This window comes from Vespa mandarinia, chromosome 21 (genome assembly GCF_050613455.1).
Source record: "Vespa mandarinia isolate Hongniang chromosome 21, ASM5061345v1, whole genome shotgun sequence".
NCBI classification, from domain to species: domain Eukaryota; kingdom Metazoa; phylum Arthropoda; class Insecta; order Hymenoptera; family Vespidae; genus Vespa; species Vespa mandarinia.
In genome coordinates, this window is record NC_140830.1 from 3311831 (window position 1) to 3338847 (window position 27017).

At 34.9% G+C, this 27017-nt stretch overlaps 1 long non-coding RNA gene across 6 annotated transcripts in view; it reads left to right on the top strand.

Annotated features, from left to right (window-relative positions):
• Window positions 1-22834, top strand: part of LOC118444051 (uncharacterized) — a 207417-nt gene extending 184583 nt beyond the window's left edge. For 4 of the 6 annotated variants that reach the window (XR_014983424.1, XR_014983423.1, XR_004838859.2 and 1 more), the window contains one exon: window positions 22526-22834. This is a non-coding gene — a long non-coding RNA (uncharacterized LOC118444051). Of the gene's footprint in view, window positions 1-3154; window positions 3713-22525 lie in introns of all 6 variants that reach the window. The other 2 variants (XR_014983427.1, XR_014983428.1) reach the window with 1 other exon arrangement.
• Window positions 22835-27017: the final 4183 nt, after the last annotated feature.

Sequence of the window (27017 nt, forward strand, 5' to 3'; positions counted from 1 at the left end):
TCTCCTTCCATCATGGTCTTATCGTCGTTTCGAAGACCTCTTATATCGAATCGTTCATCATCGACGAACCCTGAGTTACCTCGAGACTGTCCAGCGACTTCCTCGGATTTCATTCGTTAGATGAAAGACCCTTTGCGAATTATTTTAATGGATATCTCCTGTATAGGATGTTTCATATTAACCGAAAGGGAGATACATCTAAATATTATTAAAGATAATACATATATATATATATATATATATATATATATATATATATATGTATATGTATAATATAATTTTATTGATTGTAATTCAGAGATCATAATTATTAATTTGATCATTTTGATATTGTTACCCTGTATCAATAGAATCACCACCCAAATAACGTAAATTAATTTCTCCAATTGTTTAATATAATATAATTCGTGAAATTCAAATGAAAAATATAAATATAAAAAATATCGTAGAACAGATGTTGCAAATAGAAAGGACGTCTTTCAGATGGCGATTATAAGATGTCAAAAGCATACTGATGCTCTTTATAAGGACACCACTCGCATGTAAGTCTGTCGTAGCCGACTGAATAAAATGCAGCAGATACATAAAGGTAGAAAAAAAGAGAGAGAGAGAGAGAGAGAGAGAGAGAGAGAGTGGGAGGTGGAGAGGAAAGAGAAAACAAGTTTACGCGTACGTAACGGATCGAAAACGCACGCGGCTTCGCGTTGCTGCCTTTGCAGCGAGAGGGACACGTGTTTCCGACAGGCAATCTTCCGCCATAAAATAGATGTCGTCGTGCTTTACGGGCAAGCGCCCCCTTTAGCGCGCAGACGCTTGGCACTCTCCCCTTTATGACGTTTGCATAGGGTGATTTTTATAGCCGACGCCCTCGTTGAAATCCTCGATTGAACGAGAAAAATCAATTATAATGATCCGACCATTTTATTTTCAATTTTATTTATAAGTAATAATTTTAAACGTTTTAAATTTAACAAATCTAATCGATATGTATTAAATATTAAAAATATTTATAATTACGTAATCGTTGATTTTTAATAACATCCTTAGGAATTTATTTTCTGAACGAATATTAACCGATATATGATCAAAAATCAGAACAGATAGTGGATATACGTATATGTAGGATCATATTCTGGGATTCGATCAAAATTTATAGACGAAGAGGATGGAAGACAGAGAGCATCATTAGGAACTAGAATCCAATTGACAACCGCAAGGGTACCTTCGAATTGATTCGGACTAGAGGAGAGCTTCGCAAACGTGAATCTAGCTTCGCCTTCGCTCGCTCCTGGATTGTAGGTACACGTCAAACATCGGGTAATGAAGTTATAGTAGGTATGAGAAATCACCCTAGTTACGGTATGTCGCGGTCAGTTCGCGCATCACTTACCATACAGTCAACATCCGTGCCTAAGCATTGTCGAAGCTGCGTTGTAGTATCATTGTATATGGTGTCGTACGCTTAGAGGATTAGGACTAGTGAGCGTGGAAGATCGTCGATTCTCGAGAGAGAGAGAGAGAGAGAGAGAAGGATCATTTGCAACGTATTTAATTGTTAAAGCATGTTTCGGTTAACAGACGGACAGACAGACATAGGCAGAGAGAGAGAGAGAGAGAGAGAGAGAGAGGAAATGACAAATGACCAATCACTTCATAATCTCGTAAATTGGTCGGGCGTTAGTTAAAATACCAAAAGCGAGTGTTGTCAACATGATTGAGATCCTTTCATCTTGAAAAGAGTCATACATCCTTCCTTAAGAATAAATTAATAACAGACTCGACAGATTTTCAAATTTGGAGAGAGAAGCGGTAGCACTCCCTTGGGTTCATTTAAATCGACATAAATCACGAAGGAAACAGTCAGCACGCGAGTTTCAATTTCGGCAAATACTCAAGATAGGTATATATAGTAGCACTATAGTAGGAACTAGAGGTAAAGGTAGGAAGATCGTTCCGCTGACTGTGCAAGTTTAACAAGTGTCGAAGGCATTACGGCGTTTCGAGATATCATTAGCGAGGCAACGGCCTAGAAGGATGAGAGAGAGAGAGAGAGGGAGAGAGAGAATGTGTGTGTGTGTGTGTGTATGAGAGAGAGAGAGAGAGAAGGAAGTGTAGTCTCTTTGAGCTTTTGCTCGATATATAGATAGCCGCATCTGCCACTCGGGGAGCCCTTCGAGTTAATAAGCGCCTGAAGCACCATCAAAATTTGTGGCCCTTGCTAGTGCACTGCTAGTACAGCAGCAACCAACAGAGGTAGTGGTGCCACAAGCGTGCTACTAGTATGCCATCGGCAACACCAACGTGCAAACGACGAGCATTTCTCTATCCTCTTCCTTCTTTTATCCTTCTTCTTCTCCTTCTTCTTTTACATTTACTTCTCTCTCTTTCTATATTCTCTGTTCCTTCGAATTCCCATGTGATACGCTTATAACACTACGCCACAGACCGGTCACAGTATATCCTCTTACCAGTCCTTCGAACTTGTTCGAGTAGCTACGTTTAAGTTTACTTGGACGATATCCCGCTGGGCCTCGATATCATCCGTTATTAGAACATTAATCTGAAATACGCTATAGTAGTGCCAACACAATCATATATTATCTGTTTGACGTCTTAAGATAGCTTTCTCAAGTATAGTAGACTTTGTTCATCTCCATCATTTCTTTGTCCTTTCGTTATTCTTATTCTATTTCTTTTTCTTTTACTTCTTCTTCTTCTTCTTCTTCTTCTTCTTTTTCATTGAGTCTCTTAACAGATCCTATCGATCTATTACACGATGTTAAAGGGAACAAGCTCCTTCGACAAGAGTTACCAAGGGTTTCGATCTTCCTTGTTCGACATGCTGCTTTATCGTTTAGTTCCAACTCTGTTGATCCTCTTAATCCTTGTAAGTCGTGTAGATCGAAAACCAATTACCTTTAGTGATCACGTCAAAATATTAATTACTCATAATAATAAAGATCTGTTTCTGAATAATCGTCATAATCGATTCTTAATCGCTCGATATTTCTATATTGATATTAAAAATATTTAGAATCTTATCTGAAGGAATAAAAAAAACAGTCTCGAGAAGCTCGAGAGATATAAATAAGACAACGAGAGACAACAAGATAATTGTCTTGACCGTGAACATGTTTGTTTCTTTTTTTTTCAGAGTTTAAAAAGAGAGATAGAAAGAGAAACACGTATCTCTTACGACAGACAGGTAGACAGACAGACAGACAGACGGACGGAGAGAGAGAGAGAGAGAGAGAGAGAGAGTAGTATTGTCTCCCGACAAAGTACGAAACCATGAATCGACGAACCGTGACGAAGACTTCCGGTCACACGGCCTACACACGCACGGAACCACGGGAAAGAAGATAAAGGAAAGGTCGAGCGTGCGGTGTGCTTAGCTCTTTACGTTCCTTTAGACGAGAGTGAATAGTATAGCAAGGGGAGGAGGAAAGCAAATGGGCCTCGATCAAATACGCCTTTTATCGTGCCATTGTCCCGTGAAAATGCTACTTTATCGCAGCTCGTTGAATTCTTCGATGATACAGCTCGGTGGAGAACGGGGGATTAACAACCGCGTATTCGTCCACTGTATAATATACTCCTATTGAATGGAAAATTGTTTCGTCGAGATCGAGAAAGAGGAAACTTTCCGGGATGAATTTAATGGTTCTTGCATCAAGGTGATTGTTTCGTGGGAAACGATAGACAGGACCAGGTAGGTATCCCATCTATGTATATCTTTGTCGATTGGATTTTCTCTGGGATTTCATTTCGAAAGAACAGAAACCATTTAACCGACCGAAATTTCCTCTGTGATTAAAATAACCGTAGAACGCGAGATGATTTGATTTTTACCGATATGCATGTACATGTATGTATGCGCGTATATAATATATTTTGCTTTTGATAAAAGCTAGGAGGATGGGAATTTTAGAGAGAAAACAAATTGATTAATCGTTTTTATATAATATATTTACATATATATATATATATATATATATATATATATATATATATATATATATACATACACGCACATGTTTTTCTTTCTTCTTATACTATTTTATTGTACCGTACTTCTTTCTCTCTCTCGTTGCGTTTTCATGTGATTTATTTTCTTTCTTTCTTTCTTTATCTTTTTCTTTTTTTCTTTTTTCTTGTACTTTGCAATATGTAAATCGTATAAGAATCATCGCCGTAAACAAAGGAAAAAAGGCAAAGCAACGGCATGCCCCAGGTACTCTCATTCGAGACCTCTGAGAGTTAGCGAGCGCGAGAGTCGGAAGTGGATACTAAGAAGACGGAAGTCAAGCATTGGCCAAACAACGGAAGGGCCAAGGGATGACGCCGGCTTGTCTCGAGCCGGTGTATCTCGACTCTTTCTCCTTCGTATTCTCTTTTTGTATCGTTTTAAAAGCATCTTTTTCCTCCTCCGTCCGTCGTAGAACGTTTCAAATCTTTCCTCGTAAAAGATTATTATCTTTTTATTCGCTCGACAAACGGGCTCTGAAGCTTTTCATCTTGAAAAATAAAAACAAAAAGAAAAGAAGGTGACGATTTATTTGTCGGGATAAACGACAAAACGTTTTCCTTTATATCAACGCACAGATTTCATTAACAAATTTATCTGTCAACTCGTTGGTCTCTCTTTTTTCTTTTTCTTTCTTGCTTTTACTTTTTTTTCATTTCATTTTTTTTCTTTTTCTTTTTTCTTTTTTTCATTTTTTTTCCGGTGCTCTCTTCTTTTTTTCTTTATTATCTTATGATTTCTTTAGCAATTTTCATTTCACTTTGTTACGGTGTTGATTCTTGAAAGCTTTGGAAACTTCCGAGAGGTGTATTCCATTTTCTTTAATCCGATGATCCAATCTCCGGGAAAATCCTTGTAAAATCTTACATTGTGATTTCTACGTCGTGATATACATTTATAAGATTTTTATTAAAAGGAAAGTATAAGAAAGGTTAAGGACACGAAACGTACAACGGCGGTTCTTAAATTTTTTTCACGAAGAAAAATTGATTAGGGCTGAAGAGACTCTCGATGGGAGACTGCGTTCGTATTTTTTTTTCTTTTTTCCTCGATCGTTATCTCTGTCGTATTTTTAGATCTTAAATTTCATATCGGTATAATTTTATTTTAGTTATTCGTTTCTTTTTCATCGGACAATTTCTACGAAAATGAAAACGAAAGAGAAAAGAATTATGCAACGATGTAATAACATATGCACGATACCATCTAATATTGATCGATAAACTTTCAAGTTATATATATATATATATCCAGAAATAACAGTATCTATGAAATCTATATTTTGTGACTTTACTCGATACGATTGTATCACGGTAAATATGACTTTCGATCTCGAGAAGGCGACGAGAATGATGACAAGTAGAACAAGAACGGAATTCACGATCGAGATCGATGTTCCTCGGTTTCCTTTACAGAACATACTACCTTCGCCCCTTGTCACGGATCACGTAATAATTTATGATATGGCTTCGTAATGTCGGCAGTACGTCGCATAATTCAAGGCTACGTTAGAATTTCTCCTATAACAGAATTATTGACAATGACAAAAAGAAAGATACAATTGTAAACAAGGAAAAAGAAAAAAGAATGGAAAGATAGGGAAGACAATTTTCTTCCTTCATTCGTCATTCATCTTTAATCATTATTATTATTAATCATACTAATCGGAAGCATCGTAAACATTTCCATTAATAGTATTCCATATGAACGTATTCCATAGAGGAAAAAATGAAGGAAGAAAGAAAAATATTAATATTAAAATTAATTCGTAAAAACTTAGTAGTCTAAATTTCGGTGCAATCTTCCTTCGATGTAAGGTAAGAGTCAATAAATTTTAGTCGATATAATGCGTGCCGTTAATAATTATAGAAAAATCTCACGCAAAGTTTCTATCACAGTCCCGGTGAATTTAACGCGAGATCGAAAGAGATTTCTGCTGGTGTAACGTTGGAGGAGCTCGTTTTCATGATCGCCTACTGCATAATTTAGGTCGTAAATGGTTGTGATTGTATCGCGATCGTATGCGAATGCTTCTCAACATTAAACCACGGATACGTGTTTTCCTCTCTTTCTCTCTCTTTCATTTTATAGTATATATGGTTTTCTCACGAAAGGCTAGAATAACGGAAGCTCTGAGAAAATTCAATATATGAGCACGCGAGGCGTCGCTTTGGCCGATAGTTATTGCGAATTGATTTAAATTGCACAAGGAGGGTGGAACGCATTTTTTTTCCTTTTGTTTTTTGTTCGTTCTTTCTTTTTTTTTTTTCCTTGTTCTTTTCTTCTTCATCGAGAGATAATATTCAATAGTTTTTATTTTCAATTAAAATCGGGCTAATCGACCTGACTGAACGTCGCGTGTATGCGATGTCACGATCATATATAGAAACATGTTCAAAGAGTTACTTCCTCTCTTATCTTTTGTATCTTCTCTTTTATCTACCAATAATCTCTTATCACCGAGTCAAATGGAACACGCTCGAAGTCATTTTGTACCGTTTATTTCGATGAGTTTCACTTTCCTTTTATGTAGCTACATATCTTCTGTGATATATCATAAATCACTGTGATAATAATTCGATCTGTTACACATTGTAAGGAAAGATCTATCATAAATTATTACGGTCAATGATGTGTCATTTTGCAAGAAATATTATATATCGATATATGTGTATACTTATATCCACGTACTCACATATATTGTGTATATATATATATATATATCTTTAGAGAGCATACGATTAGTCCTCAAGGAGTATTCTCTGAAGTACATTAAATTTTACTATAATCCATGATAGGATATTAATGTAATTTACACAGAGGATATAGGTTTATAATCAATCGAAAAAGAGATTAAGTTTATCACGGATTAAGCGAAACTTTACTGTCCAGTTTCTTACACAAAAATAAAAAGGAAAAGAAAGAGAGGGACTACTCGTAATACGTTTTTTTCTCGACACACATATTTTAACCAGCTTTATTTGCTCGACGCGTACTTAACGGGACTTTATTCGAGCATCGGTACGAGCTAGTTAAATCTGCATTTATTTATGCAACTTTTTACTGTTTCATAATATCTACGTTATTAATCTGAGATAAAACAAAATCGATATGTTACGTTTATATATATTTGAGAATTTTATTTTATTTCATCTTTCTTTTTTTTTTTTTTTTATTAACAATCAATGTGGAGATTATATTTTAATTAAAAAGAATTATGGACGTAGGTAAAAGAAAAAAAATACATATATATATATATATATATATATATATATATATATAAAAGGAAAATAAATAAAAATTACAAACAAACAAGAATGACGTAGATAGTACATAAGTGCGTTTACGATCAAACAGAAATGTTATTCTCCTTCAACGCGTTAAAAAAGGGAGTTAAAGATCCGTAGAAAGAAAACAACTAGGGATTTAATAATTCGATAGATTGGCGATCAGGGAAGCGTGGTGTTTTAATGTAGGCAACGGTTTTCCGGCTCTCGAGCGTGTCCACAACGGTCGTCGACGGATGTCCAGTAACACGTGGCGGTTAACAGGTGGCAAGCATAACGTTTGGCCGCATCCACGAACGTTACGTTCGTTTGTTACTACGTACGTAGTAGCCTAAGTAGATTCCTTAGTTTGGTCGTATGTTTGAGTCTGTGTGTTGTCTGTACATTAAGAGTCAAGGTTCGATGGATACCGCTGACCCTGAATCGAGTCAGAGAACCATGACGAAGAAAACGAATGCCTCGTAACACTTCCTCCTAACTCTTTCTTTCGTTTTATTTTTCTTCGCTTTGGTTTGAATCATCCTAATACATACATACATATAACCCTTTCTCCACTTTCTCTATTATTATCTATATCTTATATTTTGTAAACAATTCTGTCTTTCGCGTTATTCTATATATTCGTCCATGCCATTTGTAGTTTCTATAGGCCGAATCGAATGATCGAACCAAACTGGGAATACACTTGTAGAACCCTTTTGAGACCCTCTTTATTTCTCCATCTCTCTTTTTCTGTAGGACACTTCAAACATCTTCGCAGGCAGAAATTGAAAGGGAATATTATCGACAATAATAATGATCTCGCGTTGGAACGATTTTTACGAGAGAGAGAGAGAGAGAGAGAGAGAGAGAGAGAGAAAGAGTGAAAGAGTTAAAACGTGAGTAATTAAACTTTTCCTTTGACAGCACTTGACCCTTTTGTCGTAAGGATTACAACAATTAACAAATGCAGTGAAAAATAACTCGATCTTTTATATATATATATATAAGATAGAAAATATCTTTATATGGAAAGATTATAATAACAATTTTTCATAATTCATAAGGGGAATCATGTAACAACGGATGTAACATTTTACACATTAAAACGACTTGAAAAATTTGCCTAAAGGAAGGAACGTCAAAAGATATTTTCGCACGATTGAAAAGCGAGTCGAGCCTTGAGGCTTTTGATAATTCGTAGTTTTGCAACGACTACAGAGAAATCATCGATTCACTTTTCTTCCTTTCTTCCTTTCTTTCTCTTCCTTTATTTCTAACATTCTTTCTATCTTCGATTTCCGTCGCGACGACGTCGCCCAGGACAAAGACATTGTCAGTGCGTGCAAGATGAGAATAAAGAGTCGAGAGAGAAAGAATGAGAGAGGAGAGGAAATGCGGGGGCGGTGGTGGGGCGAGGGGCTAGGAGAGGGATTGTGAGAAGAGATTGGTGGGGGGGGGTTGGCAGAGGAGAAGCTCGAAGAAAAGAAGAAGATAAAGGATGGAAGAAAGTCTGGGAAGGAGAATAACGTTGAATTTAAGTAGACGCCCCTGGGGCCTCGTTTAATCATTTAATCGACTCGACGCAATGTCCATCCGTTTTTTGCCCTTTTTTTCCTTTTCTTCGTCTTCGTTTCCCTTTCAACGAACCCGTGGTGATCCTAGAAGCCGCTTGTGTAATTACTTCGACATCGGGGAAGAGAAAAGTTTTATATTAATGTTGCAATTTTTATTATTTCGTTTCTTTTTCTCTTTCCTTATTTCCTTCCTTTCTTTCTTTTTTTTTTTAATTTTTTCTTTAGGGATTACTACGTGCATAATAATTTTAATTCGTTTATTCTTTTTTCTTTCCTTCCTTTTTTTTTTTTTTTTTTTTTTTTTTTTTTTTTTTTTTTTTACTATCGCCTACGTCGTTTAGATCTACAATACGAATTAGGTTTTTGGATTTAATTATTTCTGAAGATGTAATTTATTTGATAAAATTTGATAAAAACTTGTTGAAAAATTAAATGATATATAAATCTTATGGATCATTTCATTATAAATTTATCAGTGTTATATAGTTCATACTATCAAGCATAGATTTAGACATATATATATTAGATCGTAACATAATTACTTTTAAATAAATTAAGGTTTATTAAATGAACCAGGCATGGAACTGTCTAACAGAATAAGTATTATGAAAATATCTTGCAAATTATTTAATCCCACAATTGATATTTTATACTATTAAGAACAGATTTGTAATTCAGCTATTCTTGCATATCAGATATATATATATATATGTATATATATATATATATATATATATTATCTATCTAAAAAAGTACTGCTTTAGGACAATTATATTTAAACAAATTAGATTGACACAAAAACTTAATTCAAATACATATATACTATATATATATATATCTTTCTGAGTCATTATTATATGGCGATTTAAATGAAAAAAAAAAAAAGGAAGAGAAAAAAAGATCTCATTTTCGTGTTAGTTTCTCTTTGGATGAACGAAACGAAGCCGTCGAAAGTCGCGCCCATCTTGTCCACGATATCGTCCGGATATTTGTTCCGGACAGAGACGACGATATTCAAATACAAGCGGCCGCCGGTTGTCGGAGACTCGAGCGTCTCTCGAGAGCACCGCAAACACTCGAATACCAACGGATCGATGGGAAACGTTGCATTCACCGTGATAGTGAAAGATTCAAAGTGCATAAATATCAACTCCTCTCTCTCTCTCTTCCCCCTCTCTCTTCCATTCTTTCTCTCTCTCTCTCTCTCTCTCTCATTTTCAGTCGTGAAATCGCGAGTCCACGCCGTTAGTAGAGAGATCGACGATCAAAGCGAAATGAGGATGGCGACGAGCATAGGCGTTTTTTTTATGCTCTATACGCTACAACGTTCACGAGTACCATCGAACATCACGGATTGTTTCTAGGAAGCACGTTCGAGAGCAATTACATCATTCCTGATATATACCCGTCTTGTTTCTGACACTGTTCGTACACAAAACTCCAATCGAACGAGATAGATAGATAGATAGATAGATAGATAGATAGATAGATAGATAGATAGATAGGTGGATAGAATGAGGGAGATAGAAAGGGAGAAAACTACCAGCCATACCTTTTGTTCTATCAACGTTTTCATCGTTTATTTCTACGTACGTACACTAACGTAGATAGTAACAAACCCATTTCGAATTGTTCCGGTTAACACTTAACGAATATAAAGAAAAATCGAGGAAAATCAAAGTACCCGCGGCGATGTATGTATCCGTATATAACTATGTATCTACGTAATTTCATTAACGTGTTGTTAATAACAATTCATGTGGAGTATATATTCGAAATGTAATTAATTACTTTTGGGTTAATTTGAAAATTAATTTAATAGTTGATATTACTAAATTTGACTTTTCCTCGAGGGTTGGAACTTGATATTTGTTTAAAACAAGAAAAAGAAATGGAAAGAAAAAATGAAAGGAAAAAAAACAAAAAAAAGAGAGAGAAAAAAGAGGAAGAACTTATATATAATTGACGATGGTCGAAACGCATTCTTTTTGTCTCTCTCTCTCTCTATATATATATATATATATATATACACACATATATATCTCTCTTTCTTTTGTTTTCTCACATTCACATTTTTATAGTCATTCTGACTAACAGCAGCACGACGGATTACAGAAATGAAGAAAATGGGGAAACGCTCCGAGCGAATAATAATTCGCCGCTAAACGTGGAGAAAACCCGAGCATGGTCTGACGTTTCCTACCAAAGTACAGAGAAAAATAGAGAGAAAGAGAGAGAGACAAAAAGAGAAAGAGAGAGAGAGAGAGAGAGAGAGAGAGAGAGAGAGAGAGAGAGAGAAAGAGAGAAGGAAAGTAATAAGCGTAGGAATGGTCCAGGAAATATACCCGTCGAAATGTCATTTCTACGACTTATCGAACCAGTCCCACTATTCGAGAACAAAAATCGACTTGTTCTTCTTTTATCGACATTGTTCGCCGAAATTGAAATCGTTTAAATTATCACCTTGTCAAGCTGACACATAGAATATTTTTATACTTTTATCGAAATTGAAATGGGGATAGATAGAAAAAAAAAAAACAAAAAAAGAGCAAGGAAAAAATGAATTGAGGAATGGTACTTGTATAATATCACGGTATCTTTACTTTTTTGTATTTTCTTTTTTTTTTTTTTTTTGTTTTTTTTTCTCAAGATATTATACCTCGTTGGCACGATACCAAAGTTCCTAAAATGATCGAGCGTATTAGGCAAGAGTAGATAGTGTCTCTATATCGATCACGATCGAGAGTTCTTCCAAGAAGAAATTTCATAATTAAATATAAAGTTGATAAAACAGAGACGATGGATGATGGCGTTTAATAAATTTGTAATATTTAAGATTAGAATGAGAATCTTAATCGAAAAGAATATCTGGATTCATTAAAAAAATGTAAAAGACGATATATATATATATATATATTAGTGGAGATATTTTGGGACAAATTTATTATTATTATTATTATTATTATTATTATTATTATTATTATTATCATTATCATTTTTCTTTGACATTGAAATTTGTTCGAATAAAAATTAGTAGAGGTATCGAAGAGAGCCGATAAAAAGTCGCGTAGAATCGAGCTTGCTCGAAGGTATTCGCTTTGTCGTTCGAGCGAACAGTCGGAAAGAAATTATTATCCGACAGGGAAGGAAGCAAAAGCAGAGGTAGAAGTAGAAGTAGAAGTAGAAGAAGAAGCAAAAGGGGGATGCGAAAATCTCTGTCCGGAGAAAAGAAAGAGAGTGGTCGAAGGAGGTTAATGGAGCGTTGCGAGTAGAGAAACGATCCATCGACGTGGCGCGACTCCTCGTCGACTTTTTCTCGCCTCCCTCATCCTCCCTCATCTTCCCTCATCCTCCCTCGTCCTCCTTCATCTTTCTCCTCATTCTCAACCTCCTATTCTCCTTTTCCTTTTAAGAAATAATTCTACGAGCTGGACTACGAGAATTATCGCGTTTTCCTGCGACACACACACACACACAAATATTATATAAGATCTTTCCATTTATTCAATCCGTTCTAATTTTCTTATGAGTTTATTTTCTAATGATCTCATTTTTTTCTGAATTTTTAAGAAATAAAAAAATGATTTTAATCTTACTACCTCTATATAAAGAGATATATATTTGAATTGACTGTCATTATATTTTTGCGATTATCTCCGCTTTTAATCTTCTTCTGTGAAATATTTCCTTTTTTGCTTTGCAACTGTTCAAATCGCTTTATTCCATTTCATAATTTCGATCTTGCTGCATACGATTCATATACAATTGGTTATATAAATTATGATTAAAATTATCATTATATTTTTGTCGTCGATATTACATTTCGAATTTTTGCTAGAAATCAAAGCGCTTAGTTCCACTAGTTATTATATTTTCTTAGTGTTTCTATGGATACGTTTGCTAACATTCGTGAAAGAGAAAAAGCATCGTGAGACGAGACATCCGCATAGACCCTTTTCCCCAAGAGCATTCTAGCTCGATTAATTCCGAGCGGATAATGTTTCGACAGGAAAAGAAAGAAAAGGAAGAATAAGGAAAAAAGAAAGAAAGAAAGAACGAAAGAAAGAAAGAAAGAAAATAAAAAGAAAAAGAAAATCACTTTTATTTCGGTAAGCGATTTTGACGAATCCCGCTTACGTGGCGATAATTCACGTGGCTTCGTTTCACGTCCGTTAAATCTCGTTATCTGTTTCCTATAATTCTTTAGCAGATCTGATTAATTAAAACGGGCGAACTTATTAATTGGATATACCATCGCTGTGCGGCGAGACTCGTTCTATCTAGTTATCATGTTGGAACATACGAGAATATATCGCAGATAGATAGATAAAAAAGAAAAATGAAAAATACGAGGGAAAAGAACGAAGAAAAAAAAAAAGAAAAGAAAAAAAAAGGAATTGGACAAAACTCACGAAGAACGAAGAAGAAAAATCACATAATTTCGAATACATACGTGAATTCTTTTTGATTCTTTTTTTTTTCCATGGCAGGGAATTAATTAAATTATCAACATATTTCTTTTCTATAAATCGAATTTGTAATACGTATAGTTAAAGAAGTATTAGTATTATAAATATTATTAATAGAAACAAAAGTATTATATGAAGATCTAATGTGAAAAATTAATGCGATTGTTAAATAACAAAATGAAACTTAAATCTATGATCAAAATTAACCGGGGTTCGTTTTGAAATCCTTTCATTGGTGATCGATATCGACTCATGAGAAGAAACGAGAAGATTATCCATCGAGCTTATCGTCTTTCGAGTAAGCTAGAGAGAGAGAGAGAGGGATCGAACGATCGATCGATCGCAGAAGAGGAGAAACGTTGGAGCTTTCGATGAAGATCGAAGATCGACGTCTAGTGTGGCCAAATCGGCCTCGGCTATACGTCGTGTTGTAAATCTTCTCTCGCCAATAAAGCACTCCTGAAGCCGAAAAAAAGGTCGAAGAGTGCAAAGAGTTACGAGGACGTTGGATTTTCGACGGTGGTATCGTTGCTGCTCGTTGTGCAGAATTTTCAACCGATAGATAGCTTGAAACAGAAAGAGAGATAGAGAGAGATAGAGAGAGAGATAGAGAGAGAGAGAGAGAGAAAGAGAGAGAGATATGATATAAAAAAAGGAGATAGATTAACAGAGAGAGAGAGAAAGAGAGGGAGAGAGAGAAATAGATAGAAGGATAGTCTTTACCCATTTCGCCTTTTAATTGGGATTTTATACGACGAATTAGACTAAAAGGGTATCCTCGGCACAATTTAACCCTTTTATTTCGTACGACGAAAAAGAGAAGGATGAGGAGAAGAAGGAAGAGGAGGAGAAAGAGGAGGAGAAAGAGGAGGAGGAAGAGAAGGAGGAAGAAAAGAGTTAAAAGAAAATCAGCGTTCGACGATCGTTTGCGTTACCTCTACGTTTCCGGCTTTTGTGGAGAAGATGGAATACTTAAGGAGCATTTCGTATCTCGTTTCTTCCGTCCTTCATTGTAAAAGTGAGAGAAAGATGAAGATAAAGAGAGAGAGAGAGAGAGAGAGAGAGAGAAAGAAGGAGAGAGAAAGAAAGAGAATCACGCAAACACATCTTGGTCTTTCCCATCGAACAAAGCTAGTGGCGTCGACTGTGGCTTTCTCTTTCTCTTTCTCTTTCTCTCTATTTATCTATCTCTATCTTCTTCGCTATCTCTTAATGGATTTACGACGAACGATTCTTCGACGAGTAGTTCCTCTCGTTCGATCCCATGGAAAGTAGAGACACCACTTTACTACTGATTCTTCAATCTCTTACAAATTTAAGAGGAAAATAGAGTATCGCTTTCAATTATCTATCGATCGACTATCGAAACTATTATTACGCTTTTCATTAATTTTAGTTAATTACGTTTGAAGTATTTAATAGAATATTTGCTTAAAATAGATTCTAATTTCTCTGGTGTCCGATCATTTAGAAATTATTAACTTTAATCTCGTACATTCGCATAATACTCGATAGGAATATTTCTTTATTTTATAATATATGTTCTCTTTATCTTATAAAATAATTCCTAATGCAATTTTTTTTTCAAAAGATATATATATATATATATATATATATATATATATATATATGGAAACCTGAGATCTTATCGATCAGAAAAATCGTCATTCTCGTTAAAATCTTCGTTATCTATTTTCTCTCTCTCTCTCTCTCTCTCTCTCTCTCTCTCTCTCTCTCTCTCTCTCTCTCTTTCTTTCTTTTTCATCCTCTCTTCACATTTTATCCGATTTTAAAATAGTTCATTTTTTTTCGTTTCTTTCTTCCTTCCAATATCCCATAGCGTCGATACGAAAAATAACATCGCTATTTGCTTTCGCGAACGGACGAACTCTCATTTCGGATTAAAATCGAACAAACGTTTGTTCGGACCGTAGCAAGCTTGCAAGAGAGAGAGAGAGAGAGAGAGAGAGAGAGAAGAAGAGAGAAGAAGAGAGAGAAAGAGAGAAAGGGAGACAGAATATATATACACACACACACACACACACATATATATATATCAGTTGGAATATATCAAAAATAAAACCGACATCAATAACGTTAAGGTTTTTCTGTAATATATCATAAATATTATTTGTTTCTTATATAATTTATTTTAATCAATTTCCAGAAATATCATGTGTACAATTAGCGGGGATAATATTAAAAATGAAAAAATTAATGCCAAGCGAGAAATACGATCGAAAGAAAGAACGTTGGAGTGTTAATACTCGATAATAAAATAAAAAAAAAATAAAAAAAAACAAACAAATATACAAATACAAAAAAAAGAGAAGAAAAAAGAAGAAAAAAGGATTCCTTCTTGGTTGATAGTGAAAAGCTGGAATTAAAGGAGAATTCGTAGATAGAATGAAACTCTTAAGAAAGAAAGAGAAACAGAAAGCGAGAAAGAGAGAGAGAGAGAGAGAAAGAGAGAGGAGGGACAAATAGAGTAAAAGAAAATTCCTTTTCTACTAATGCTCTTTATGTATTCTCAGAACGTTTCGAGACGCTGTGTGAAAAGTCTCTCCTCTACCTCTATTCCACTCGAAGAGAACGGATTCTCTCGCGATCTTGGGCAGATTTCGAATTTACTTGCTCGTGGTCCATGAGATGAAAGAGAGGGAGAGAGAGAGAGAATGAGAGGGGAGAGAGGATAAAAGAGAAGGAGAGACACCCAGTCGTACCGTCTTCTGTCGACGTAATGGATTTACGAGGAGAGCAATTCACTGCGTTTCTTTTTCTCGTTTGAACGTAGTTGGTCCGTGAAAAAAAAAAAAAAAGAAAGAAAGAAAAAGAAAAAGCAAAAAAACGAAACGAAAGGGAGGAGAGGGAAAAGTCGAAGACAGATCAGCGATGCTTCCCCATCCCTTCTCTCCTCTTACTTTTTCCCTTTCTGTTTTCCTTTCTTTTTTTTTTTCTTTCCTTCGAATCATAACGAGCAACCATCGTACTTATCATTTAACTTTTCTATCGAGCGTGTAATCCTTCGTATTTTCGATGGTTTGAATTACACATTGATACATGTATATTATTTATGTAGTATATAGTTTATTATTATTATTATTATTATTATTATTATTATTATTATTATTATTATTATTATTATTATTATTATTATTATTATTATTATTATAAACAGATAAATATATATTTACGTTCGATCGACATTTCTAACGGGGAAATATTAAAAGGATAAACGATAAATCGAATTATCGTTCAAAAATGAAATCTAATTAGTTATAATTGCGTTATCACTGAATATCGTGATAACCGGAAACGAACATTGATCATGAGTAATTAGCTCGATATCGAAATTGACATAGATTATCGTTTATTCTATTATTATATTATATAGGGTAATGTGATAGACAATAACATGTTCTAAACATTTACGTTATATCAATCTCATCCAATTATTATGCATCTAGAACGTGTAAGTGAGCGTTAAAGCGATTAGGAGATCGCCCGTATTTGGATTAAGATACCGACACCTAATAACCCGCATCTCTCTCCCTCTCTCTCTTTCTCTCTCTTTCTTTCCCTTAGAACTATGGAATTTCTCTGTTGGCTTTATCAAGAGAAGAACGACGACGACGACGACGACGACGACGACGACGACTACGAGGACAATGAATCTCGTCCTGAGATTCGAAAGCAGGGACGACTTCATTCGAATTCCATCGAAATAGCACAGTATGTGTGTATGTGTTGAAAGAATGCATTCTCTCTTTCTCTCTCTCTCTCTCTCTCTCTCTCTCTCTCGCTGTCTGTCTGTCTGTTTGTATGTCTGTCTCGTCTCTACAAAAAATAAAAAGAAAAAGAAAGAAAGAAAGAAAAAACAAAAAGCAATTCACGTATAATTGCTTAGATCTTTGAACTCCTCTTAAAGTAAATCTTAATTCTGTGATAGCAATTCGATAGAACCTTTGACGACGAAAGCATTTACGTAATTTCACCCTTATTTGATTCGTACCAAGGATTCAACCCGCACTCGAACGTGTTTGCTGTACTACACCAATAGCGTTCCTTAATTATATTCGTTTAAAAAATAATTTATTAAGTAAATAAGTTTATCGTATAAATAACGTTCGAGATATTTGATAAAGTTCATGGTAAATAAAGTTCATGATAAAGATATTGGTAAGAGATGGAATTTCTTTATAATAATTTCAAGGGATGGTTATGATGATGATGATGATTAATATAAAATCCCTCTTGAAAGTTATCCGAGGTTATTTATAGTATTATTCTCGTAAAGGTTATATAAGAACTATAATGAAAATCAATAACACCATATCGCGCTCTTTAATAGCCATTAATAATTTTGGTTATGAGGAGGATTATGAATTAATGATCCAAATTAAAAGTAGTATTAACGACGGTAACCGGGTCTGGTCGCTAATCATGCTTGTCGGTTTAATAAAATCAAGCTTGATCGTTAAAAATGATTAATTAGAAAAAAAATACCAATAAGAAAAATTATTATTATCTTTTCCTTTTGTCAATCTAAATCGACTTATTTCTTTCTCTTTTTTTTCTTTTTTTTTTCTTTATAGATATTTCAATTTTATCGGTCAAAGTTAACAAAGTTTTTATTTTTATATCGTTCGATGTCCACATTGCTCTCACGGTGGACGGACACCTGCAGTAAGGCTTACCCTTTTCTATATATTCCCATTTTTTATTTTTTTTTACAGTTTTTGGTAAAAGAGAATGGTAACCTTGAAAGGGATAGAGATAGAGATAGTGGCCCCGATCGAAATTGATAAAGCCTTCGGTAGACTCGCCTGTGGATTTTTTTTCTATCAATTTCTCGGCTTCATTCCATATTTGAGTGCATTGTGCTCGACGAACAATAACTCATCTCGATATTGCTGGTTTGGCCCTCGCATATATCGATATATCGCCTACTCTCTGTTTTCCTTTCCCTTCTCTCACTCTCTCTCTCTCTCTCTCTCTCTCTATCTATCTTTCTCTTTCTCTTTTTCTCTCCCTTTTCCTCTCCTCCTTTTTTTTTCACCAATAACGTTCGTATCCGAAACTTTATTTTACGAAGGGAGAAACTTTGCTTATTAACTCGTAGCTTATTAGTCATTAACCCAGTCAATTAATATTCTACGAGTGAAATATTATATTATTATTAGTATGAAAAATAATCATGCACAAATTGCATTCGAGTGAATAACGATTCGTTGTCCTACAAATTCCGTTATCACGAACGATTTACCAAGCATCTCTCTTTCCCTCTTTTGTTTTTTTTTCCTCTTGTTCCCTTGTTCACTTGCCTGAGCTCAGAATGTAAAATGCATTAAAAATCATGGAAACCGCGGTAGGCGAAGAGAATTATATCTTTTTTCTACTCTATCATTCTTTTTTCTTTCTCTTTCATTTTTTTCTCTTTCATTTTTTTCTTTTTCTTTTTTTTTTTTTTAATATTATCTATTCGAATCGAAAAGCGCACTTTTTTAACGATTTCCATCGTTACGTACACGTATCTCGGAATTAATCAGTGGAAGACTATGCAGTTGAAAATTGTTAATTACGAAATCAGAACTGTAGTATCAAGAGAATAAAGTATTCTCTCTATTTTCTTTTTTTTTTCCTCGGTTTTCATTTTTTAGAAGTACATTGCAATTAATCTCTTAGCCTCAAATGACGAATCTGACTAGTCATGCTAATCTAATGGCAAAATATATAATAACGAGCTACTGTATCACATGTGCGTGCATACGTAACGCGTTAGCTTGTATATGTGTGTGCGTGTGCGCGTTCGTCACGAAATTTGCAGTATATAGTAATCGTATGCATATGAAAAAATATAATTTGAGCAAAATCAAATAAGTCGAAGGTATTAGAAGCGTTCGAATAAATTGTTCGATTTCGGAAAAAAAAAAAGAAATAAGTAACAAAGAAAGAAAGTAGATAATTGAAAAAGGAAAAAAAAAAGAGAAAAAGAATTCAAAGTAAAATAGTCGCCGAGAAAAGAAAGTTTCATTGAAAGGAAATTTACTTGATGGACGCAAATATCGTTGTAAAAGTATTTGGAATGTGATCGAGAAGACAGCACACGTTCGTTCGTATAGTACTTTGCTAAAGTCGTCGTTACTAGCTTGACTGTTCGAACGTTGAAAGAAGGTGAAAAGGAACGACGAGATAGCTACTTTTCATGTTTTCGGAGGGTGAAAGGGGTACCACGTATTCTCAACGCGTACTGTACATTCTCGTGTCGCAGATAGAAAAGAGAAAGAAAAGAAGAAAGAAAGAAAGAAAGAGAGAGAGAAAGAGAGAGAGAGATAGAAGAAAGAGACATCCCTTTCCTGGATGTCAGCTCGTCGATATTCGTCCACACAATGGGAACGCTTTCAATCGTTTCCGGTTATCGCCAACTCCTTTCGAGGCTTCCGATGTGCAATGTGGTAGATAGATAGATACGTAGGTAGGTAGGTACTTCTCTTACCTGCCCGAGGCTTTCATCGTTGTTTAGATTCCAACAGAGTGGTCGAGAGAAAAGATGGATAGCAATTTTGTCCTTGTACGTATATAGAAAAGAACATTTCCTTCGACAGCTGCTGCTTAGAGACCAAACTTATTTTTCTCTATAGAAACATCTTGTCTTATCGTTCTTGAAGATTTGATAAAATACACCTGGAAGAGGGATATATACACGCGCTCGCGCGCGCACACACACACACACACACACATGTATATACATATATACGATATACGAGCACAAAAATCAAATTCAAATGATTAATAATAAATGATAAAGATTATAATTATTATGATAATGCAATGTTAAAGATATATATATATATATATATATAGACATATATTTTTTAGACATATATATATATATATATGTCTAAAAAAAAAAAAATAAAAGGATAGATAGAGATGGAGAAGGACGGATTGAAATCGTTCGAAGCTCTTAAAGCTCGATGGATTCATGGCGTTTACGTTTGCGTGGCACGTGGGCCCACTCAAGGGAAACTCTCAGCGGGGCGGCGAGCTCGAATGAGAAGGCAGGTAATGAAGGATGGAGGGGCCAGTGAGTCGGTGTTTGAGAAGCACTAGTCCGCTCCCTCAGGAGTGGTCGGTCTTCTCCAGGATATCCAACGAGCTAGGGACGGATATCCACCGTAGGCCACTTCCCGAGGGATCTTCTCCTCTTTCTCTTTCCATTCACTCTCACTCCCTCTCTCGCTCTCGCTCTCTCTCTTTCTTCCCTTCTTTCTTTCTTTCTTTCTTTATTTCTCCGAAGCTAGGAAAGCCTTTCTCTTTGGTATACTACCACTCTTTCTTTGCTCAACGCAAGTACCTCGGCTAGAGTGAGAAACCAGGTTATATGCAGATACGCATACGCCTCGCTTTTCGCATTTTCCTCCCTATTTTCTCTAACACCGAGTTACCTCTTTTCTTCTTCTACCGTCGACTCAACCAACGATACCCTCAGGAATGCACGGAACCTCTTTCCCTTCGACGTCTATGTTACTTCGTCATCGTGCATCTCCTTTTTTCCCATAACGTTTAATGAATTACTGTGGAGTACTTTGCAACTTTTCTAGAGAATATATATTCTTCTACTTTTGCATATTATCCGACGTCCTATACTTCGTTGAATACAAATTTATATATTCTCTATGATGATACAAATGAAATAATAAACCTTATCAATCAATGTCTTTATCAAATCAAAAGTTTAATTATTATTTGAAGCTAGGTGTAAAATTGTCTATCATAAATAATGATTTATAACTGTATCAGATCTCTGATCAAAAGACAAAAGGATATTCTAGTCAGCTGCACGTATCGGTTTCGTAATCCACAACGTTCTATGCTTTGATAGAAGTTTGATGCGATCTGCATAATATAACGATGGGAGAACGATGCGAATGCCACTTCGGTTAAACTTTAGAGAGAATGAAAACTTTTCCGTAGAATGTGATGGAGTAATGCTAAAACTTCTTCACTAGGTAGATGCGCAGAAATAAGTTTATACCTCGAGAACAATTCGTTACATCTACAATTTCGTACGATTTCTTACCTCTCAAGGAGAAATCACCGCAAGAGAGTTGAATGTTGTTTTCCACTGGGCTAGGTATAAATTGCCAGTGAAAATTACGTTCAATTTCAGGCTGGATCTCGACGACTACTTTCTTCGTCAATTTACTTGCTTTCCCTTAATCGGTAAACTCGATAATCTTGTAGGTTTTGAAAGCTTGAGAAGTCTTTCTTTGTCCTTCTTCTCCTATTCCTCTTCCTCCTCTTTTCTACTCCTTCTTTGCTTTTCGCGGACTTGAAAGGTTCGAAGATTTAATTGTAAACGCTGTTTCTCGAAACGACACCCAGCCAAGGTAAATAAATTTATTTACCTGTAAACAGTAGCATATATATTTAGCAGCTTAATGAAAAGTAAGAGAAAAACAAGACAGAGAGCGAGAGAGAGAGAGAGAGAGGAAAGTCTTTATCTTATTAGCAAAAAGAAAAAAGGATAAAGAGGCAGAAAAGGAAACAAAGAGATCTGAGAAAAGGGATGGTTAACAGTTAATGAAACGAGATATTTTAACAAGTCTAGAACTTGTTCGATTCGCCTATGCACGAGCCTTTCCTTATCGTCCTATGTACTCTTCCTTTAACGAGATGACCTAGATTTTCGATCCCGCAAAGCAGAGGGAGTCGAAAGAGCAGTGCAACAACTTTCAGTAAAGGAAACCGAACTTGTCTAATTTCTTAGGTCACTGTGGCTTGTTTCATAGAGTTATAGTTCATAGTTAACTGAGAGAGAGAGAGAGAGAGAGTGAGAGAGAGAGAGAGAGAGAAAAAAGGAACTTGAAATTATAAAAGTATCCAAGCTATATGCTGCTATCTCAGTTTGACTACAATTTTCCCGTCCCTTTACCTTTTCTCTTTTAGATATTTATCTATAATAATTATTTAATCTATCATTGGATTATTTAGATGTTGTATTTTAAGATAAACTTTTACATTATCATCTATTTCCAAACGTTTGATAATAAATTATTATGAACCATCTATAATTAACATTAGATAATAAACAAAGGAAACAAAAAATGAACATCGCATATAATCCATCAACTTAAAGCTAATAAATCTACAAATCTAATATATTTTTCAATTCTTTCCTAGAAAAGCTGGCCCAAGAATTTTTTGGATTTCAACATTTACGACACCCATAAGAACAATCATAGCATCTGTAGATTCATCGAAGAAGGACAAGATAAAAATAGCTACCCGATCAAACACAAAATACCCAAAGTAAATTTGCAGAACAGGAATATGAACTTCCAAGAACACAATGAAATTGACGTCGAGCAATTAGAACACTCGGAATAGCAACAGAAAAAATATATAACTTTATCGTCAGTTAACGAGCGAGATATGAATATCCACATATTATTAAAACATGTACATACACATTATCAAATTATATTAAAACCCCAGTATATTTCCTTATGTAAACGTTAGAAAAATGGAATTAATAAATATAAATTAAATGAGAAAAATAGTGTTATTAATTTACAACTACTACCAGCTCCTATACAAATTTCAAGTCATGCCACCTCCTGAACATTTATGTTCTCCTATTCCAAAATTCAAATTACTGGGAGCACGAAAAATTTTCCCGTAAAACAGGATTTGTAACAGGATCATATGACTTGCAAGGAGGTAGCACGTTCTCCCGCACTACCTCCTGGTAAGTTATATTCTCCTGTTCAAAAATTCAAATTACTGGGAGCGCGATAATTTTTCCCGTAAAACTGGATTTGTAACAGGATTACATGACACGCGAAGAGGTGGCACGCGAGAACGTGCCACCTCCTGGTAAGTTATATTCTCCTGTTCAAAAATCCAAATTACTGGGAGCGTGATAATTTTTCCCGTAAAACTGGATTTGTAACAGGATTACATGACACGCGAAGAGGTGGCACGCGAGAACGTGCCACCTCCTGGTAAGTTATATTCTCCTGTTCAAAAATCCAAATTACAGAGACCGCAAAATTCTTTCCCGTAAAACAGGATTTGTATCAGGATCATATGACTTGCAAAGAGGTAGCACGTTCTCGCGCACTACCTCCTGGTAAGTTATATTCTCCTGCTCAAAAATCCCAATTAGTGGGAGCGCGAAAATTTTTCCCGTAAAACTGGATTTGTAACAGGATCACATTATGCGTAAAGAATATAATTTTTAATGTTAAATCTGGCCATCTTCTTATAAGTGATAAGCTCTTGTTTGAATTTTAAATCGGAAATGCGAAAATTTTTGTCTCTCATTGTTCAGTTTATTTGAAAAATATAGTATAAAAGAGAGTTACAATGTTTTTACGGATTGTTAGGTCCTGAAGGAATGGTTTAAATAATTATAAAATCATGTTTCATTATTTATATATATTTTATTTTTCGTTTCCGTAGAAGTAATACAATAGCAGTATTCTTTACTATTAGATGAACAATTTTCATAAGCTACGACCTATCAATATAATCGCTTTTCGAAGAAACATCGAGATTTCAAATATAATTTAGCTTGATTTTTTATTCGAATTAATTTTTCGACTAATTTTGAGAGTATGCAGTCTTTTTTCTATCTTTTAATTATCTATTTATTCATCTTCAGCCAACGAAACGATTCCCCAGTGAGTTGGACAAAGTCTCATGAATATAGCGTCCTTTCCAAGAGCATTGGCCGTAAAAACTGAAAAATATAAAGATATATTAAAAGTCTAGAAAGATTTTTTAATGTTTCTTTAGGTGCAAATGAAAAATTCATAAATATGAAGGAAATGAAACTACATTTAATAGTGTTTTATAATTTTTATATAAAAAAAAATGGAAAGACAAAATTGGTGGATCTAAGTATAGGTTTTGAAACAGTATATTTGCTCGAAGATATACGAAAGATATGTGTCGCAGATTTTAGGAATGAAAAAGCTTAGAAAGACACTAGATAGGAAGGAAGGAAGGAAGGAAGGAAGGAAGGAAGGAAAGTAGGACCGACTCGACGTACAAAAATTCAAAATTCGGTGGTAGGAGAACTCGATCGTCTGCATGCGGCAGGATCATAGAAGCTAAACGTAAAATATAGCCAGAGGTTCACGCCCATGCGTCGAGAAGAAAGGTGGGATGGTGAAAGGCGGTCGGAGGGCGGTCGGAGGGTGGTCGAAAGGGTGGTCAAAAGGGTGGTCGAAAGGGTGGTCGAAAGGGTGGCCGCAGTTAAATACCTAAATACCATCGAACCTCGACAGGCTGATACGCGTTCGCGCACGGCTTGTTAAACGATTAATCGCGCTGATTGGATTCCAATTTGTCTGCTAACGACATCCCAACCAAAACTGATATTCGCGTGATACTTTTCGACATTTTCGTTGTCTTCGTTTTTCCATCTTATTTTTATTTAAATTTTTATGTATAAATATATTATTATCACGTTACAATAATTGTAATTAATTACTATTACTATTATTATTACATATTTAGCGAGTATATTTTGAGAAGTTGATTTATTCTAGTGCGATTTGTAGGATTCATTTTGACGAGATGCGTTTGACGTTAACACGTAATTTCTGGTTAATGCTTAGTCCATTATCAATGTCATTTTTCTTTTCGAATAGCTTCTGTCGTTGGCAGACATTAGGGCGTGATACGATTGAGTGAGAAGATTTTCAATCGCAGAAAATCACGAGGACAAACGTTTCGAAGGGCTAGTCCTCTTTTATTTCTCCCTATTTTGACCCTTGGTTCCTTCAAATTTCAATACCAATACGTACAAATTCGTCGAAAAATAAATGTATTATATGTTTTAGATTAACCTTTGCAACATTTCTTTTTTTTTCCCCTTCTTGTTGTTATCTAAAATTTAGCTTTTGTTAAATTGACTTTTAATATTCAAAAGTTTGAATATTTTTCGTGTTTAATATGAAATCATAATAAGCTCGTCGATTTATTAAACAAGAATAGTTTATCACTTGATTAATTTGAACGACATCTTTGCGAGTCCCATTGCTCTCGTTTTTCCTGACAAGTAGTACGCGCAAGCAACGAGAAACACAAAGGAAAAGAGATTGCAACGTATTAATTAATTTCGCTGTGTGGGCAAATGAATTTGTCGCGTTCTATATACGATTGCTCTGTAGGCAACGATCATAATGAAAGTCGCTTAAAACAACCGACGACAAAATGGAAGATCATAAATCTTCCAATGTCCGGCAAAATTAACGTTTTAACGTCAACATCTTCGACGTTATAATTTATATCGTCGTAAATTGTGCTTCCCGATAACTTTATAAAATCGAATGACAAAAAACTTACTTATTTGTATTTTTCTCAAATATATACACAACCAAATAACACTTGATCTTGAATTGGAACGAATTGTTTCGTAATTAATACTCAAACTTTAAAAAATCGAAAAGCTTTGATGTACATGTTTGTTTTACAAAAAGAAAAAAAAAAGAAAAAAAAAGAGAAAGAAATACAAAAAAGAATAAAAAGAAAAAAGAGAGAAAAATTTGTTTTTTTTTTGTTTTCAAATGTTTGTAGGAACGTGCTACAACGCTCGTTCTTTTTTTCGTGTTTCCATTTATAAAAGAAAAAAAAATCTATATATATGTACAAAAAAAAAAAAAAAGGAAACAAGAAAAAAGAAGGGGAAAAAAAAGAACAGAGCGGACATTGTTTCTCCCTATCATCCGAGCGTTTAACCGATGCGACTCGTCGTTGGCATCGAGAATCGATCGAGCGTTGTAAGTGACACGGCACGGCGTTCGCGCGAAAAAACGTGACGTAGTTTTTGACGGAGAATGAACGGCAAAGATTATGCGCTGGCATTCGTACGAACTATACGTATACCTAGACGATATCTCCCGATCGGAGAGGGATGTTCGTCCCTGGAATAAAAAATGGCGCGACGATTTTCGGTGAGATTCGTCTGTTCAACTTAAAAAATAGCACGCTAGGTTGGACCGATAAAGCATGGGACATTCATCTCGGAACACGGGTACGGCCAGAGTGTGTACTTTTATATATCGAATTGAGATATGTACAATGTTATCTCTTTTGAAATTCGCCGATTTTGTCCTTTTTTCTTTTTTAATCCTTGTTTCTTTTTTTTTTATGAATGAATTGACCGATCCTTTTTTATTACTTTTAGTATTATCTCCATCCTTCGATCTATAAACGAGACACTTCCGTTTAATGATTTAGTCTTCGAGATTAATGTCAAAAAAAAAAAAAAATAAAAAAAAGAAAATAAAAAACAGAAAAAGAAAGAAAAAAGGACCAAAAGGAAAAAGAAACAAAAAAGAGAAAAAAACCAACATTGCGTTGGTAAAATACGCATGAAAATCGATCCAAAAACTTTTCTTTTTTTTTATATATATATTTCCCGAACGTTCAATGGAGATACAAAACACCTATATGAAAGAGTTTTGTAATCTCTAGAGCCAGTCTTTATCATATACCATCGATCGAGCTTTACACCGTTTAAGCTCGATACGAAGAGACGATTTTTTTCGAAACTGACCTCGCGACACGTAGAGCTTTGCAGTTATTTTGGTTTATTTTATTTTTAATTTATATCGTTCGATTCATTTTTCTTTCTTTCTCTTCTTTTTTTTTTTTTTTT